The 18,357-nt window shown below is 37.4% G+C and overlaps 1 pseudogene; it reads right to left on the minus strand.

Moving 5' to 3' along the window:
• Positions 1 to 1,910: 1,910 nt before the first annotated feature.
• On the minus strand, positions 1,911 to 2,505 carry LOC129494573 (T-complex protein 1 subunit gamma-like; annotated as a pseudogene).
• Positions 2,506 to 18,357: the final 15,852 nt, after the last annotated feature.

Raw genomic sequence — 18,357 nt, forward strand, 5'->3', positions numbered from 1 at the left:
GTAAATTGGAGGGAGGAAAATAATTTTCACTGCTGGAGCATAAAACAAATTAGATATAATGGTACATAAAAGGCAAACCAAAATCACTCTCTTGAAAATTAATGCCTTTTGCAGGATATGAAGCCATTGAAAAAAACCTGTCAAAACATTTTTAACCTGTTCTAGTTTCTATGTTCCAGCAACACATCCATTCTCTATTGACCACATTCTGGGAAGCTGGTACCAATAATTAAATAAACTGCACTGTACAAAACTTACAGTCATCTAACATGGCGGGAAGCCAGCTCTTTCTCTTTCACATGAAAAAAAAATTCAATTACTATTCTATTTCCTGACTCTAGAAATTTCTAACAAAATGGTTTTATTACAAAATTCATTTTTCTCAGTGGAATATGTAACCTCTCCTCTGTGAAAGCTAGCTTATATTCACAGATTTATGGCCATATGTACTTGTAGCCATCTTTTTTCAGTTAGGCTAAAATACATTAGGCCTCAAGTATCTATATAATGTGATTATTAGATTTGCATGTAAACAGAATCTCATGTGATTATATTAGAGACTGCAGTGTAGATTTCCTAGGATTTCAAGTGAGGTATTGCTGTGAATCTAAGCCATGTTAACACCGTGCTGGCTGTATGTGACAGACACCTATTAGGTACAGTCTCATTTAAACATATATATTGCCTGCAGGTTTTAAGTCTAGATGAAATTTACTTTTTTTTTTTCTGTGTGGTGGGGGAAGTGTGAATCTATTTGCATTTATTCTCCAAATGCATGGGAATTATTCCAGAAATACAATTGTGTCTCTATTAATATAATATGTTTATTACATAAGTATAAAACATATAATATATATTTATATACATATTATGTAAATATATAAATATATATAATATACATACATGGGTTATGGAGAGCATGCATAAATTAAACCAAAAGCAAAAGTAATAAAGACAGTGAAAAATTGACCAATTGTATTCTTTATGACAAAAAAATGAAGACTATTTGGATAAAATATTTTGTTTTTTTGTTTTTTGGGGTTTTTTTGGATAAAATATTTTGGACAAAAACAGCTGCTTATTAAAGATAAAGGTTAATATTCAGAGTTCATAAAGAGATCCTAAAAATAAATAAAAGATTAAAAAACTCAATAGAAAAATGGATACATAAGTCATTCTCTGAAGAGGAAATGCAAATGGCCTTTAAACCCTGTTTAAAACTTGAAAACTGAATCAAAATAACTCTCAGATGCCTACTTTCTATATCGGGTTATCAGAAGCTCAAAGATCTGATAATATCAAGTGATTGAGCAATAGGTACTTTTGTGAACTTTCCATGCAGAGATAAGATTTTGACTATCATTTAGGCACAGTCTCTTAGAATTTTAACTGTGTACACTCAAGCATTCTACTTCCCCAAATCTTTCCTGATAAACAGAAAGCTTATAATAGAGAAGAAATGCATGTCTGTGCCTTTTGCAGACACTGCTGGGACAGAAAGGGGCCAGGGCTGCCTTTCAACCTTTTTGCTTCCAAACTGAGATACCCACAGTGTCCTGGCAATCTGGCTCAAGGAAGAGGGACCCTCTGCTGGCTCTGTGTTGAGGTTGCCTTGTCCGCCACTCACTCCTGGCCAGCACTGAGAGCCCTGATTTGTGGGCTCTGGTCATCATCACTCTCCTTTTTAAAAAAAAAAAATTAAGATTTTATGTATTTATTTGAGAGAGCGAGAGAGAGAGAGAGAGAGAGAGCACACAAGGAGAGGGAGGGGGAAGTGGGACATGGGAAGAAGCAGGTTCCCCACTGAGCAGGGATCCCAATGCAGGATGAGATCCCAGGACCCTGACTGAAGTCATGACCTGAGCTGAAGGCAGACGCTTAATCAGCTGAGCCACCCAGTGCCCCACTGGTCACTTTCTGTGGCCTAAGATGATGTCATCAGTCCTCAGTAACAGAACTGCTATCTCCCTTGCTGTCTTGGATGTTTTCAGCTTCACAGCCAGTGGCTCCCAGATGTCCAGTGCTTCTGTGTCCAGCAGGGTACCTGTCTCACCATTTACGCCCCAAGTCCCACAGTTCTCCTGGGTGTTGTGCTTGGTCTGAAGGCAGGTAAGTGAACAAATGCGCTGGTCCCACAGTTCTAGATAAGGATACGAGGTATGATCTTTTGAGGCTTGGGCAACAGCCCTGTCTGGCCACTGTTCCATACCAGTCATAGCCTTGGATTTTTGTATCAAAGCATGGGCCATGGCCATTTCAGAGGCTCTACCCCCGGAATGAGCAGGGGTCCAGGTGGATTTTGCAGCACACTTGCATAGTAGCATCCTGGAGGTTGTATTCCACTTCTAAGAGACTCTCTTTGCTGGTTCTGTGGAGGAGCATGGCATAGGCCTTGGGGGCTTTGTCCACACTGGTGAATGTAGAGTACTCATCTCCAATCTTTTTGATTTCCAACATGCCTGCTCCTGTCCCAGAATCTTCTCTCAGCTCTGGCCAGTTGACCATCTAGGTCCCACAGGCCCTAGCAAGACACTTCAGAAACTTTGGTAACTTTGACTAAAGGTGTGAATTCCTGATTTTTCTCAGCCCAATATTTATGGACAACAAAGGAGTTAAATACACATGTGGAAGAAAGGTTATTTTAAAATTACTTTTACTGTATTCACTCTGAGAAGTTAAACTTACTTTCATTCTTCAGTTGTGGTTGAATTAATGTGATGTTCAGACACATGTCTACAATAATTTTCATTGTGGCAGGGAGAGAGAATAGAATAAAAGTGAATAGGATGAGTTCCCTTGAATAAGGAGTCTAGCATATCAAACAGGACTATAAATCATTATGTAATAATTCTAAGCGTAGAATTCAATGATTTCTGTCCCAAAGCCTGCTAAATACAAGTATTCCTTATTCTCTGGACCTTCAAAATGAGGACTTAGAAAATAATTTCACTATCAGAATTAAAAAAAAAAACCTATAACAAATCCACGAACCAAACTAGAAAAAAAAAAACACAAGTTATTTTTTAGTCTTGCTAAAAGAGTGTAGAATATACCACAGTCTACTGTAGTTTCTTTTCTTATAGAACCATATCCTATTTGGGTGGTGGTTAAAAATGTTTGCATGCTTGCTTTCCTTTTCCCTTCATTATTAAGTGAAACTGTCTCCTAAGCAAGTCAACTTAGAAAATAAAAGACTTTCAAAGGCTTAACTCTCTCACACATATATTAGAAGAAAAAAAATATAAGACCAAGAAATGCACTGAGAGAAGTGAATGCATACAATTCATTAGTATGGTCATATAGACCTTCCCATAAGAATGGTTGTAGAGCAGAAAAGCATGGAGTTTACTGAGAAGTCTAGATTTAGTGAAAAGTTCTGTGAAAATAATAAAGAAGGATGTTCCAAGAAAGAATGGATGTTCTCACAAGCATATAACTTTACTAAGGGATTTGATAGTTTTTGTTAGGACAAAGAGGAGAAACCACAAATAATTATTGCCAAAGATGTAAAAGTTCTTTTGTCTTACACACATGAAATGATGCTTGAGCATGATCATCGTATAAGCAGTAACACAATGTTAGAAGTGTAATCACAGGGGCTGCCTCATGTCATTGGGAGCCACCTAATCACAAGCGATGGGCACCCATACAGAGATTTTTCACTCCATTGTTCCTTCTGCAGTTTTAGGTGAGGGGATCTCATGTGTTGTCCAGAGCACTTGGGAGTGTTGGCGACATCTTCTAGTCTGAATAATAATGAAGCCTGGATTTAGGTGTAGCCTACAGTCTGTGTAGCTGAAATGCTGGAATTTCCTTGGTAGGCCACAGAAGAAGGAATCTGGAGGTTCTGGGGAAAAGGAACATCGAATCTATTATCTAATTGCTCAGCCATTCTCTAATTACATCCCAACCAGGAAGGGCCCAAAGGAGGTACCCTGTACCAAGCCTAAGGATGAGTGTCAGAGAATACATCAACATCCTTCAGTTTCTCCTGTTCCATAGGTTGCCTTTCCACCCTATAGATTCTTTGCTTTGCTCTGCAGAAGGTTTTAGGTTAGTACCATCCAACTTTTGTCTATTTTTATTTTTGTTGCCTGTGCTTTTGGTGTCATATTCCAGAAATGACTGTGTAGAGCAATGTCATAAAGCTATTCACCTAATATTTTCAACTAAGTTTTATGGTTTCAGGTCTTATGCTTAAGTCATTAATCCATTTGAGTTGATTTTTGTGTGTGTGTGTGTGTATGTGTAAAATAAAGGTCCAGTTTCATTCTTTTGCAGGTGTCTATTTAGTTTTCCTAACACCATTTGTTGAAAAGATTGTCCTTTTCCCATTGTGTATTTTTGGCACTTTGTAAAAGATGAGTTTTGTTTGTTTGTGTGGGTTTGTTTCTAGGCTTTCTATTCTGTTCTGCTGGTTTATATATCTGTAGGCCAGTACCATACTGTTTTAGTTACTGTAAATAAACTCATTCTTATCTGTGTTTCCCTGAATATAATTTGGCTTTTCTCTCTACTTTTAAGATTTTCTTTTTATTATAGGGATTAAGAAATTTATCATATGCCTTTGGTAGTTTTTGTTTGTTTCTTTACTTTTAAAAGCATATGTTTATAGTTTTAATCAAGTTTGTAAAAATTTGACTCTTCAAGTTTTTTTTTATATAAAGATTTTATTTATTTATTCATGAGAGACACAGAGAGAGGCAGAGACACAGGCAGAGGGGGAAGCAGGCTCCATGCAGGGAGCCCGATACGGGACTCGATCCTGGAACTCCAGGATCACACCCTGGGCCAAAGGCAGGCACTAAAACACTGAGCCATCCAGGGATCCTGACACTCCAAGTTTTTTTTTTTTTTTTAATTCTCCCTTTTTCTTCTTGGACAATTGTACAATTGTACATGTAAGGGTGGTCAAAGCTTTTCCATAACACAACTCTGTGCATTTTCTCTACTCTCTTTTTCCATTTTCCATTTTAGATGCTTTTATTGTTACAATTTAATTACCCTTTGTTCTACAGTGTCTAATATGCCATGAAACCCATCCAGTGCATATTTTTATCTCAGATTTTATTTTTCATCTCTTAGAGTTTGAGTTGTGTTTTTGTTATTTCTTCTATGTTTCTAACAGTCTCAATTGTATGCTCTAGCTGTATTGGCCTCACTGAGTTCTCAACCCCACCTTTCTGCTTCACAGAAACTGATCTCTGGGCTTCCTTTTCCTGCTTTGTGGCTGGGAAACTCACTCCATTCAGTAAGCTGTGGCAGCCACAGGGCTCATTTTGTTTGTTTCCCCTTTCTCAGATGGCACTATCCTCTGCTCTTTGATGTCCAACATCTGTAATATTTGTTTCATACATCTTGTCTACTTTATTTCGTGTTTTTATGGGTTAGGGTAACTCCAATTCCTGTTACTCGGTCAAAAGTAGAATTACACCTTTAAGGGTTTTGATTTTATGGAGTGACAATGAAATGAGCAATGAACAGTAGGGTAAGTTGCAATTATTTTTCACAGGGAAATGACATATTATTTAAGGAAATATATAAGATTACTTATAAGTAAAACACCAAACGCATCCTCCACATGCAATATGGATCAGTTATGTAAAATAAATCAAACCAACGCCTCTCACTCTCACATTTAAATATAGAGGACTCCTCTTTCTACTTAGATTTGAGAGACACAAATCATAGGTGACTCTGACAGCCCCATTTTCTCTCCATCCACTTTGTCACCCCTCAGCGAGCTCAAGATGTCCATGTACTTGTCTAAAACATGGACAGGCAGGTTGCACTGAAATAATTGTAGCAATTGTACTTTCCTTAGTATGCTTTCTCTCTCATTAAGCTCTGCATAGAGCCAACCTTTTATTTATAGATTCTCATTGCATGCTTATTGTTTACTGAGATTCAGAGGTTTTAAATTATGACGAATAAGAACAACTGGTCTCTCTGGGCCAGGAAATCAATTGTTTAATCCCAAAGGCATTGTATACGGTCTTGTTTTGTTTTGTTTTAGATCACCATGTACATATGGGAAATCAAGTAAAGGCAAAAGCATTAGGTTGTATTGAATGCCTGTGTTCTATTTTATTCAAGACTCACAGCCATCAGCTACTCCTGACAAATCCTTCTTGTTATAACTTGATATTCTCTCCCCATCAAATTGTAAATTTAAAAATATTCCCTTGATCTTTAAAAAGTAGTGTTTGGGATATCTAATTCTTAATATCCTTTCTGTTGATTGAGAAAATATATTTAAAAATTAAGGGATCCCTGGGTGGCGCAGCGGTTTAGCGCCTGCCTTTGGCCCAGGGCGCGATCCTGGAGACGCGGGATCGAATCCCACATCGGGCTCCCGGTGCATGGAGCCTGCTTCTCCCTCTGCCTGTGTCTCTGCCTCTCTCTCTCTCTCTCTCTCTCTCTCTCTCTCTCTCTCTGTGTGTGTGTGTGTGTGTGTGTAACTATCATAAATAAATAAAAATAAAAAAAATTAAAAATTAACTTTTCACTCAAATACACAAACTCCACCAATCTAGTTACCTACATCTTTTCTGCACTCACCCTTATCTCAATTTATTAGCCCTATTCATTCACAGGAGAAAAAAATATCAACAGGCTTTCCTCCTGGAAATCTTCTAACAACGTTATTATTAATTTGATATGCTGATCATATAGAACTTCCCTAAATGCATTCCTTTTCATAATTAAATAAATGAATTTTAAAAAATGTTTTAGTGTAGGTCACCATATCAGTATACCATGTACTGGTTTAAACAATAAACATTTATAGCCTAGTGCTGGAGGCTGAAGTACAAGATCAAGGTGTCAGCATATTCAGGGTCTGGTGAAGGCTCTCTTTGGTCTGTAGATGACCACCTTCTTGGTGTATCATCACAGAGCAGAGAAAAACATTATCTGTCTCATGTCTCTCTTTTAAAAAAAAATTATTTATTTATTTTAGAGAGAAAGAGCACAGGGAGAGGGGAGGGGCAGAGGGAGAGAGCATCCCAAGCAGACTCCACCCTAAGTGTGGAGCTTGACAGGGGGCTTGATCTCACCAACTGAGGTCACAACGTGAGCCAAAGCCAAGAGTCGGACACTTAAATGATTGCTCCACTTAGGCACCACATCTCTTATGTGAACACTGATATCCATTTTCATGACCTAGTTACCATCCATAGGCCCTACCTTTATATACCATTGGAGTGGGGATTAGAGTTTCAACATATGTAGTTGGTGGCAGGGTACAAACATTCAGTTCATAGCATAAGACAATTGTTTTCATATGGATAAAACCAGCCACTTCACTTTCTTCCTCCTGTCACACTGAACTTGTTTCACTGAGCCACAAACCTTAAAAGAATAGGATGGCCATGATGTGACTGGCAGTGCAAATTGCTGAGTTGCTGAGTACTTCTGTGACTTTCTGTAGTGCACTTTGATTCTCAACTCTTTCATGTTAGATGGAATTTCTAACAGGTAAAAGACATTTTCTAGAAAAATATTTTCTCTTTTAGAAAATACTGTTCTGAAAATGTAGAATTATTGATTAACAACTTTGCTAAACTGTTTTGAGTTCCTGTATACTTGGTAAAATATCCCAATAGCCATAAAAGCCAAAACTTTTTTTTCCCTCTCAGAAATAGGCAGTATGATTTTACTAGAAATATCTTAAAAAATTAAAGCTCTGGGGCCTAGATTCTAGTCCTAGTAGTGAGTCTTACTAGCATTATTATCTATTTTTTAAGATTTTATTTATTTATTTGTGTGAGAGAGAGCATGAATATGAGTGATGGAGATGGGCAGAGGGAGAAAGAGAAGCAGACTACCTCCCCCATCCACTACTACCCCATCCACTGAGCAGAGAGCTCAAGATGAGACTCCTTCCCTGGAGTCCTGAGATCATGACCTGAGCTGAAGGCAGCCACTTAACATCAAAACAATACTCTGAGATGGATATTATTTTCATTCCCATTTAGTGGATGAAGCTTCTAGGCACAGAGCAGTAAAATAACTTCCTCAAAGTCACACAGCCAGTATATGGGCAAATCTATAAATTGAACCCAAGTATTCCGATTTCCCAGTACCCTGCTCTTCCTCCTTATCTAAGAATCAGAAATTAGTGTTCTTGTCCTGAACAATGATTATTTGTATCTGATGGACACTAAGGTCTGTGAGATTTACCAGGATTTCATTTGAACTCATGAATGGGATGAAGCTTACTGACTTACCTAAACTTTTAATTTCAGATCTCTGTGCTAGTTATTTATTTATTGGCCTTACTTCCTAGACTTCCCCTGTTTTTGTTGTTTTTTTTTTTTTTTCATTCTCACCACCTTTCACTGGGAATTACTATTTTATGCATCCTGCTAGCTGCCTTACATCCCTTCTGTAATAAATAAATACATGTATAAATACATACCAAAGCAATCATCTCAGAAAGAGGATGGTGGCTGGTGATATATGAATTATAAACCTGCAGTGAGCAAGTAATTACTTCATTATATTTCCATCATTCCCTTTAATTAAAAATTCATTCTCTGTAGTTGAAGATGCCTACAAAACTATCACCAATTTCTCACGAATTAAGGACTTAAAATCCTGAGTTTTGAGCAAAGACTTTTACCAATATAAATAAATAGATCCACCACTTAGCAAAGCCAATGAGGCTGCCAGAATCAATATGAAAAAGGCAAATACCGCCAGAAAAATTTCTGGCCAATTCATCATATATGCTACATCTTAAAAGTAAAATAATTCATAAGGCTCACTGAGACCACACAGTGAAGAGTTTAGCATTGTTAATTTGGTCTTCAGGTGTGGGATTCAAATAGCCTTCCACACCTCATCTTCTATCTCATAATGGATCTCTATTTCATATACCTAATATAATATAATTTCCTTCCCCTCCTCTTTAACCAAATAAATAAATTATGGATCTGGAATTTAGGTTCTAAAGGGCCTTACAGATAATGTAGTGTTATCCTCATATTTTACTAAAGAGAGGAATGAGTTATAGGATAGTTAAATAATTGCCTAAGATCATGCTAGTTGGGGCACCTGGATGGCTCAGTAGGTTAAGTGGCTATTGTTTTGATGAGATGAAATAATGCATGCCACGTTGGCATAGTCTCTGAGACTTAACGGACTCAACATAAATAAGATTTAGCTATTTTCACTTTTTATTTTAGAGAAGATATAAATTGATCCAGTAATCCCTACTTTAAAAAATGCTGCAGTGTTAGGAATATACCAATGTCCAGACTACTGTCAGAGATGCTTTATAAACACCTTGTTTATACTTATTTCTAGAATACTGTAAACACTAAGAGTGAGAGCCTTTTAGCCACAGCCCTTTGAAGAGAAAATTTACCCTCATCTGTCTCCACAATAAATCCTTGCAACCTACAGCACAGGAATAAAAAATAACCAAATGATGACCACATCATTGAGAGCCATAAAACTTGATGTATATACTTCTTTCATTGATAATTTAGCATCATACATAAAAAACATGCAGTATAATAGAACAATACATGATGTGTGACATTGGTTTAAATCTATTCACCCCCCCTCCTCCTTTCTTCTTCCTTTCTTGTCATAAAACTCTTCCTTTATAAAGTTAGAAAGATCATTGTATCACTAATCAGCTAGGAAATAAGTCACAGGTCGTTCAGAAGAGAGCAGTGCAGGAACCCAAGTCTTTCTAAGTTCGGTGGTTGATTCTGTTTGGCCTGTTTGGGGGTCAAGATGAGGAAAGAGAAGATAATATGGTTCTAAAGAAAGAAAAAAATGTTTCAGGAGGTCTGGGATCTTGTTCCACCTCTTCTAGTCATTTGCTTTATGAACTTGGTCTACTCTCCAAGCCCCTTGGGTTTTTGTTTGTTTCATATACCAGGAATGAGATCTGCTCCCTTCTCTTAGGAATGATAAAATGGATTTGAACTCTTATCTGTATGCCATATATTTGGAAAGAAACATATAAAGAGAGGTCATAAGCTACAAGATACTACAACTTTGGTTACAAGCAAAGGTTCCATTCCCAGCTCCTGCTCCATGAGCTGTGTGAGCATGGATGAATCCCTTAAACTCTCAGAGCTCTTTTTCTTCCCTGTGTGTGTGTATGGAGTCTATATATAATTAGCTACTCATGTATGTGTAAATACATATTTATTCAGACTGTACTCTTCAGAGTTTTGGGTAAGCTGTTGGGGCTCAATCAATAATGGTAACACATGATGTGGTTCTTTAGAATGAGGAAGATGACAAATTGTTTCCAAGGACCTCATCTACTATCGAATCCCTATCTATTTGAAAAAATGGTTGTGCTCCTCTAAACATCGAACGCCCATTGAACTGACTTGGTGAGTCAGTCCAGTATGAGAAAAGAGATGGGAATAAAGTGAGTCAACCTGCAAGCATTTGGAGTTATTTGTAACTTACAAATGTTAACCAAAATCAAACCAGGCAGAGCTCTTTATAACTAGCTTTTTTTTTTTAAGATTTTATTGACTTATTTGAGAGAGAGAGAGAGAGAGAGAGAGAGACCCCATGAGCAGGGGAGGAGCAAAGGGAGATGGAGACAATCTCCAGCAGATTCCCTGCTTAGTTCAAAGCCCAGTATGGGGCTCCATCCCAAGTCCTTGAGATCATGACCTGAGCTGAAACCAAGAGTCAGACACTTAAACAACTGAGCCACCCAGGTGCCCCTATAATCAGCCATATTTAACTGAACCTATGCAAATAATATCTAAAACATACTGCATGTTTATTATAGTGGCAGGTTCTGAATGTTCATTTAATAATCATAAAGATCCTATAAGGAGACACCATCATTATCTGTATTACACTTTTAAGGAAATGCAGACAGAGTTTAACTAAGTTACCCCAAATCATGAGGTTAGTACAGACTATCTGAATCTATAGCTTGACTAGTTTTTTTTTTTTAAGTTATAGGAAATAAAGATGATTTTGGCAGGAGCTTGACTAATTTTTAATTAGTATGATACATTCCTAGGGCTCTTAAAAAATATGTTTAAGTAGGTAAGATATTTACATGTTTCAAAGAGAGAAAAGATCAAGATAATATTTAAGAAGTAATTTTCCCCCACTCTCATCTTGTGACCATCCATGTCACCTTGCTGATACTAATATTTTTACTTTATCATGTATCCTTTCCAGATATGGCAAGTATTACTTGTGTATCCTTTTTTTAAAAATTGAAGTGTAGTTGATACATAATATTAGTGTAAGGTATACAACAGTGACATGAAAAGTCTATCCTTTCTTTTTATATGAAAAACAGAAACAGAAAATATAAACTTGTCTGCATTTTGTTTTTATTCTTGAGGGGTATATGTGTATGTGTGTTCATAATAATATTTCATGGAGATTGTTTCATAGCCATACATAAAGATATTTTGCTTTCTCTCTTGGATGGGCATAATTTAACAAGTCTCTTGTTTTTAGTCATTAGGTTGCATTGAATTTATTGTTTTTTTACCTTACGTGGAATAACCTTGCTCACATGTCATTTGTCATTTAATTTTTCAGTGTAGTTTTTTGGAAACAGCATTATTAAAAAATAACAGACATACCCTAAACTGAACATATTTATAGTGTACCATATAATGGGTTATGACTTATGTACATGACCATAAAACCATCCCCATGATGAAAACAATGATCATATCTATCACCCCCAAAGGTTTCCTCATGCTTCTGTAATTCTTTTCTTTTTCTCTTCCCTCCCTGCCACCCCCTGCCTCTGCTATAGCCAATAATCTGCTTTCTGTCACTAGGGATTGTTTTATTGTTTTTGTTTGTTTGTTTTTTAAGTAGTTTCCATGCCCAGCATGAAGCCCAATGCAGTTTGAATTCATCAACTTGAGATCAAGATCTGAGCCAAGATCAAGAGTAAGATGCTTAATCTGCTGAGCCACCCAGGTGCCCCTCGATGAGAAAATTTTTATATATTTATGCATGTAGTTGCCCTTTGATGCTCTTCATTTCTTTTATAGATGTATATTTACATTAGTAATCACTTTCCTTCTCTGCCTGAAGCATTTCTTTTAACATTTCTATTATGAGAGTGAGCTGTTGATGACTTCTTTCAGCTTCTATATTTGTGAAGAAGCATTTTACCTTGGCTTTTGACATATATTTTTGCTAATTAAAGAACTCTAGGTTAAATTCTTGTTTTCCTTTCAGAACATTAAGATACTTTTGAGGAAACTTTCCAAGGCCAAGAAAGAACCATTATTTAAAAAGATTAGAGGAAACAATTTCTGGAACTCACACAGCACCAGAAATAGCATATATTTCCATCAGTCAGCCTGGAAAATCTTATATTCACAAGGCATTTGACAATGTATACATGGAAGGATTTGTGTGACTCATGGGGAATAATCAGTTTTAGTCTGAGCACTCCTGTGGTCCTATCTAACAATTTTTTTTTTGAAAGACCCAAAAGGATCAAACTATCTCCAAGTTATTTAACCACATCCCAGAAAAAAACTTAATATTTATGGGAATGCAAAAATATCTAGTATCCAGCAGGGCAAAATTCACTATATCTAGAATTCAATCCAAAATTGCCAGACGCAGAAATAAACATGAAAGTAAGTACAGCCCATATGATAACAAAAATCAGTGAATTGAAACTGACCCAGACCTGACTCAGATGTGAGAATTAGCAGGAAAGGACACAAAAACAGTTATTATAACACTTTGATATGTTCAGAAATGAAAATGCAGCCTAGAAGATACAGAAAGACCCAAATTGAACTTTTAGAGATGAAAAATGCAATGTATGAGAAGCAAAATTATAAGATAGGATCCATGGCAGATTAAACATTAAAAAAAGAAGGGGGGGAAAGAACCTAAAGACATAGCAGTATAAACAATCTAAAATGAAACTCAGAGGAAAAAACATTCCCTCTCCCTCAAATAAATAAATAAATAAATAACAGTGTCAGTGAACTTTGGGACAACTTCAAGCAACCAAAAAAAAAAAAAAAACCCAAAAAAACAAACAAACAACAAAAAAAAAAGCAATAGAGGTCCCACGGGGGTGGGGGGTGAGGGAAGGGAAATAGAACAAATATTTAGAGAAATTATCATCAAACATTTTCAGAATTTGATGGAACTACAAACCCACAGAACCAAGAGCACCAATGAAACTCAAGCATACGAAACCTAAAATTACACTATGTTAAATCAAAATCAAATTGTTCAAAACCAGTGACAAGGAGAAAAAAAATCTCATAAACAGCCAGGAAGAAAGTGACTTATTACTTACAGGGGAAGTAAATTCTTTTAAAGGTACTTTAAAAGTACCTGCGAGGAAACTAGCAGAGGGAGATCTTTCAGCTTTCTAGGGTTCTCTCCTGTGTAGCTCTGTCCTGAGGCCCTATCCTGAGAATGCAGCAGCCTGAATTTCTAGTTTCTCGCCTCCATCTGCTCCATTCAGGATTGTCTGCTGGGCCACAGCTTGGGAGCTCTACAAAAGTAGTAAGCAGGGGCTACCTAAGGGTTCATCTTATTTGTTACCAGTTTATTGAGAAACATTGTCCTCCTTTTGAGTGATGTCTTGTGTCTTAAAATCATTGTTTAAGATATTGTGTCCATTTTGAATTGTTTCAGGTGGGAGGATAAATCTAGTTATATCACTTGGTTGTGAGTTAAAGTTCTCACTGTAGTTTCAACCTGCAACTGCCTTATGAGTAAAGTTAGGTCTCTTATAGAAACTTAAAGACAGCCATAGAAAATATTTAAAATAAGACAAAGAGGAAAAGAATGATTTAAAAAAAATTTTTTTTTAAGATTTTATTTATTTATTCATGAGAGACACACAGAGAGAGGCAGACATAGGCAGAAGGAGAAGCAGGATCCCTGCAAGGAGCCTGATGCAGTACTTGATCCTGGATTTCAGGATCAGAAACTGAGCTGAAGACAGACGCCCAACCGCTGAGCCATCCAGGTACCCCGATTTTAAAAAGTTTTTAAGGGGCACCTGGATGGCTGAGCAGTTGAGTGTCTACCTTTGGCTCAGGTTGTGATCCTGGGATCCTGGGATTGAGTCCTGCAGTGGGTTCCTGTAGGGAGCCTACTTCTCTCTCTGCCTATGTCTCTGCCTCTCTCCCTGTGTCTCTCATGAATAAATATAAATCTTAAAAAAAAAAAAATTAAGAGTTACTTACAGGGACTCCTGAGTGACTCAGTCATTTAAGTGGCTGACTCTTGATTTCAGCTCAGGTCATGATCTCAGGGTCCTGGGACTAAGCCCCCTGTTGAGTTCTGTGTGGAGCAAGGAGTCTGCTCGAGACTCTCTCCTCTGCCTCTGCCCTTCTGCCCTCTTGTGCGTGCACACACACACACACACAGACACATACATTCTTTCTCTAAAATAACAAATTTTTAAATTTCTTTTTTAAATATTTTATTTATTTATTCATGAGAGACATAGAGAGAGAGAGAGAGAAAGAGGCAAAGACACAGGCAGAGGGAGAAGCAGGCTCCATGCAGGGAGCCTGATGTGGGACTCAATCCCGGGTCTCCAGGATCATGCCCTGGGCTGAAGATGGCTCTAAACTGCTGAGCCACCCAGGCTGCCCTAACATATTTTTTAAAAAAATAGACTTACATATTCTTTGGTATATGAATTTTCACGTGTTTTGGTTTGTTTCTAAACAGATTTTAGTGTTTTCCTTCTTGATTTGCAGTGTTTTTGAATATTTGGGAATTTGTCCTTTTAATGCTGGTGTGAGTTTTAGTGCCCTGTGTTTTTCAAATTGAAGATCTTTAATTCACTCAGACAATAACCCTTGTGTATGAGGAGGAATTTCAGGAGTGTCTAGTTTACATTTACCCTTGACAACCTGACTCTTTTTACCTTTATGAAGGTGCTCTCTGGACACCTTCTTGTCCTCACTGTCACTCACTTTTGGTCACTTATGTTCATCTTAATTGATTTTAACAAGTTTCATTACTTATAGGTAGAAAAGATGATATTTACTAGAAGAAGTTAAGCCTCAAAAAACAAAAACAAAAAAAGGCCCCGGACAACATATAAAATCTGCATGTTTCCTGTTAGTAGCCTTCAAGTCTTGCATGTCAATTATTTCTCTCAAAGAAGAAGAAATGTCACCAGAATTCTGAGATTCAGAAGAAATGCATAATGGCACCGTTTTGAAACTTGTTTATCTCACTTTATTGTGTATCTTAGGCTTTCATATTTTAAATGTTGATTCTATCACCACTGAAAAATGATTGCTTAGCATACATGTTAAGAACCACAACTTGAAGATAACTATTTGATGAACATTTGTTTCCACATTTTTTTTGTGTAATATAGGTCCACAGTCCCTTATCTTGCAATTCTGAAACCCAAAAAGCACTTAAAATTGAAAATGTTTTCCCACTAATTTGGAATTCAAACCTAACCTTACCCGAATTCATTTGCTGTCAAAGCATGACTAGAACTTAGCTGAAGTTATTTACAGTCTATATTTATCCCACTTAGTGTGACTATTCAGAGGTTTTGCTGTGGAAATATTAATGTTGTTTGGTAATGAAATGCTTCCTTGAATGCCTCTGATGGTATTACATCAGTGTGTACCATAGGTACTTCCCCAAATCAGAAAATAATTTCTAATTAGATTCATCCAGATTGAAACCTCAGGCCACTGCAGGGTTTGGAGCCAGGCCCACATACACATACACACACACACACACACACACACACACACACACACACACATATATATATATATATATATTATACATATAATCACACATTTTATACATATAATCACACTTACTATAAAATGTGTTATTAGAGTAGCCCCGGTGGCGCAGTGGTTTAGCGCCGCCTGCAGCCCAGGGCGTGATCCTGGAGACCCTGGATGGAGTCCCACGTTGGGCTCTCTGCATGGTGCCTGCTTCTCCCTCTGCCTGTGTCTCTGCCTCTCTCTCTCTGTGTCTCTATGAATAAATAAATAAAATCTTAAAAAAATAAAATGTGAGATATATATATATATATATATATATATATATATATATATATATATATAAGATTTTATTTATTTAAGAGAGAGAGAGAGAGAGAGAGAGAGAATGCATGAACAGGGGGAGGGGCAGATGGAGAAGCAGTCTCCCTGCTAAGCACAGAGCCTGACATCCCAGGGTCCTGGATCATGACCTGAGCCAAAGGCAGATGTTTAACCAACTGAGCTACCCAGCAACCCCAGGAACTCTCTTTTTTAAAAGAGCGGAAGATTCATAAGTAGATCTGATTCCCTCTCACCAGGGGCAAGGAAGTAATCTCTTAGAGAAGAACACCAAAACCTTGTGGTGGTCTGCACCATTTTCTCTGGTCATGGATTTAGCTCCTTGGGTAAGCTATTGCCTAAAAGATTGTTGAGTGCCTGGATTAGAGTCCTGAATCTTCCCAGAGCACAGAGAATAGGGCAACTACTAAGAGAGGATTGGTGGCTATGAGTCTTTTATTTTTAAATTATTTTTTGGCATGCAGATTTCCCATGAGCTAAATGGAGGTTTTGGAAAATGACATATTATGAGTAATTTTGTCAACCCTTCTGTTGGACAAAGGCATGTTTTTTGTTTGTTTGTTTGTTTTAACAATAGGAACATGAGTAAAGGCTGAGAAGGTGTTTCAGGGTTGTTTCTGAGAAGCTGGAGTTCCCATATAAGCGGTGTATTTATTTGTTAGGGCTTTTGAAATGTAAAAGCACAGACCAAGTGGCTCAAACAACAGAAATTTATTTTCTCACAATTCTGCAGAAGCGACGTTCAAGATTAAGGTGTTTGGCTTCTTCTGAGGCCTCTCTTTGGCTTGTGTGATTACCATCTGTCACTGTGCAACACTTTGATGGTATTATTTACTATATTCCCTATGCTTTTCATTCCCATGACTATTTTATAACTAGAAGTTTGTACCTTTTACTCCCCTTCCCCTATTTTGCTCATTCCCTTAATGCCCTGTTTAAAGGCACTGTCTCTAAATATGTTCATATTTGAAGGTCTTGAGGGTTAGGACTTCAACCTGTGAATTTTAGGAGGACAATTCAGACCATAATAGAGGGAAACCCCATAAGGCTTCTGGAAGAGCCTACCAGTGTGCCCACATGAGAGACACGTTTGAAAGCATGCCACATAGAGGTGAGTGCCACAGAAGTGTTAGTAACACCAGAAGTTGCAGCCAACAGAAATAGGGAACTGCCACATTCTAGATGTGGCAAAGTAGACATTGCTGCATCCTCTACATGTGTGTCCATCTTAACACCATTGGGCTAGCATGTAGAAAGGAAAAAAGAAAAAGGTGTAAGTACAAATAGGTTCTCCTCTCCCATCCTGCTAAGCTGCTATACCTCTGTTCTAGCCAGTGTTAAGAAGAGAGGAGGGTTAAGTGCTTAATGACACTGAATCTTTAAAATGATTAGTGCTCAAATTTTAGGAACCAGGATGGAAATTTTAATGACTAAAAGAGTCTGAACATTTATGGAAGTCAGTTGAAGTTTTAAAAAAAGTCACATCTTCTACACAAACTTTATCTAATTCCACTCCTACTATTTTATTCAGGATATTTAGGCCAATGTAGACCAGCAGCATCAACAAAAACTGAGAGTTGATTAGAAGTAAGGAATGATTTTCCCCAGCTTTAGACTCAGTGAATCAGAATCTCTGGGGAGTTGACTCAGAAACCTGCATTTTAACAAGGTCTTCAGAAAATTTTTATGCCCACCAAAATTTCAGAAGCACTTTTCTAGGCTGTCCTAGAATATTTCAAGGCAACCTTGAAATCACAATGACTTAACAGAATAAAGGCTTATTCTGGGTGGCATCATGGGTTAGGCAGCTCTCCTTGGGGGCCATTCCCCAAGTTCTGGAGTCCTTTCATCTCATGATGCTGTCAACACATGGTCTCCATTGTCACTATAGAGAGAAAATGGATGACAGAGCAGGTGTGTTAAGGTAAACCTTAAATGTAGCCTATGTCACTTATGCCCACATGTCATTGGCTACAACTCCAGCACATGACACCGATCTAACTTTGATAGAGGCTGGGAAAGGTGAGAAACAGGTGGGTTTCATGAATACTAGCAGTCTTTGCTACCAAATGCCTGGCCTTTGCTTGGCTCATTCTACTTAATAGTCAAAGTAAGTGTCTCACTTCCTCATACACATTCGATGCTGACATCCATGTTTGCTCCTTGCTACAACTGAGGATACTTAGGATTTAATTCTGATGAAGAGGCTTAATATCTTAATTTTGATATATTAATTAATTTATTTTTAAAAATGTACACTCAGAATATTCATTTTTGCATATGAAAA

The sequence above is a fragment of the Nyctereutes procyonoides genome, unplaced genomic scaffold (genome assembly GCF_905146905.1).
Source record: "Nyctereutes procyonoides isolate TBG_1078 unplaced genomic scaffold, NYPRO_anot_genome, whole genome shotgun sequence".
Taxonomy (NCBI): domain Eukaryota; kingdom Metazoa; phylum Chordata; class Mammalia; order Carnivora; family Canidae; genus Nyctereutes; species Nyctereutes procyonoides.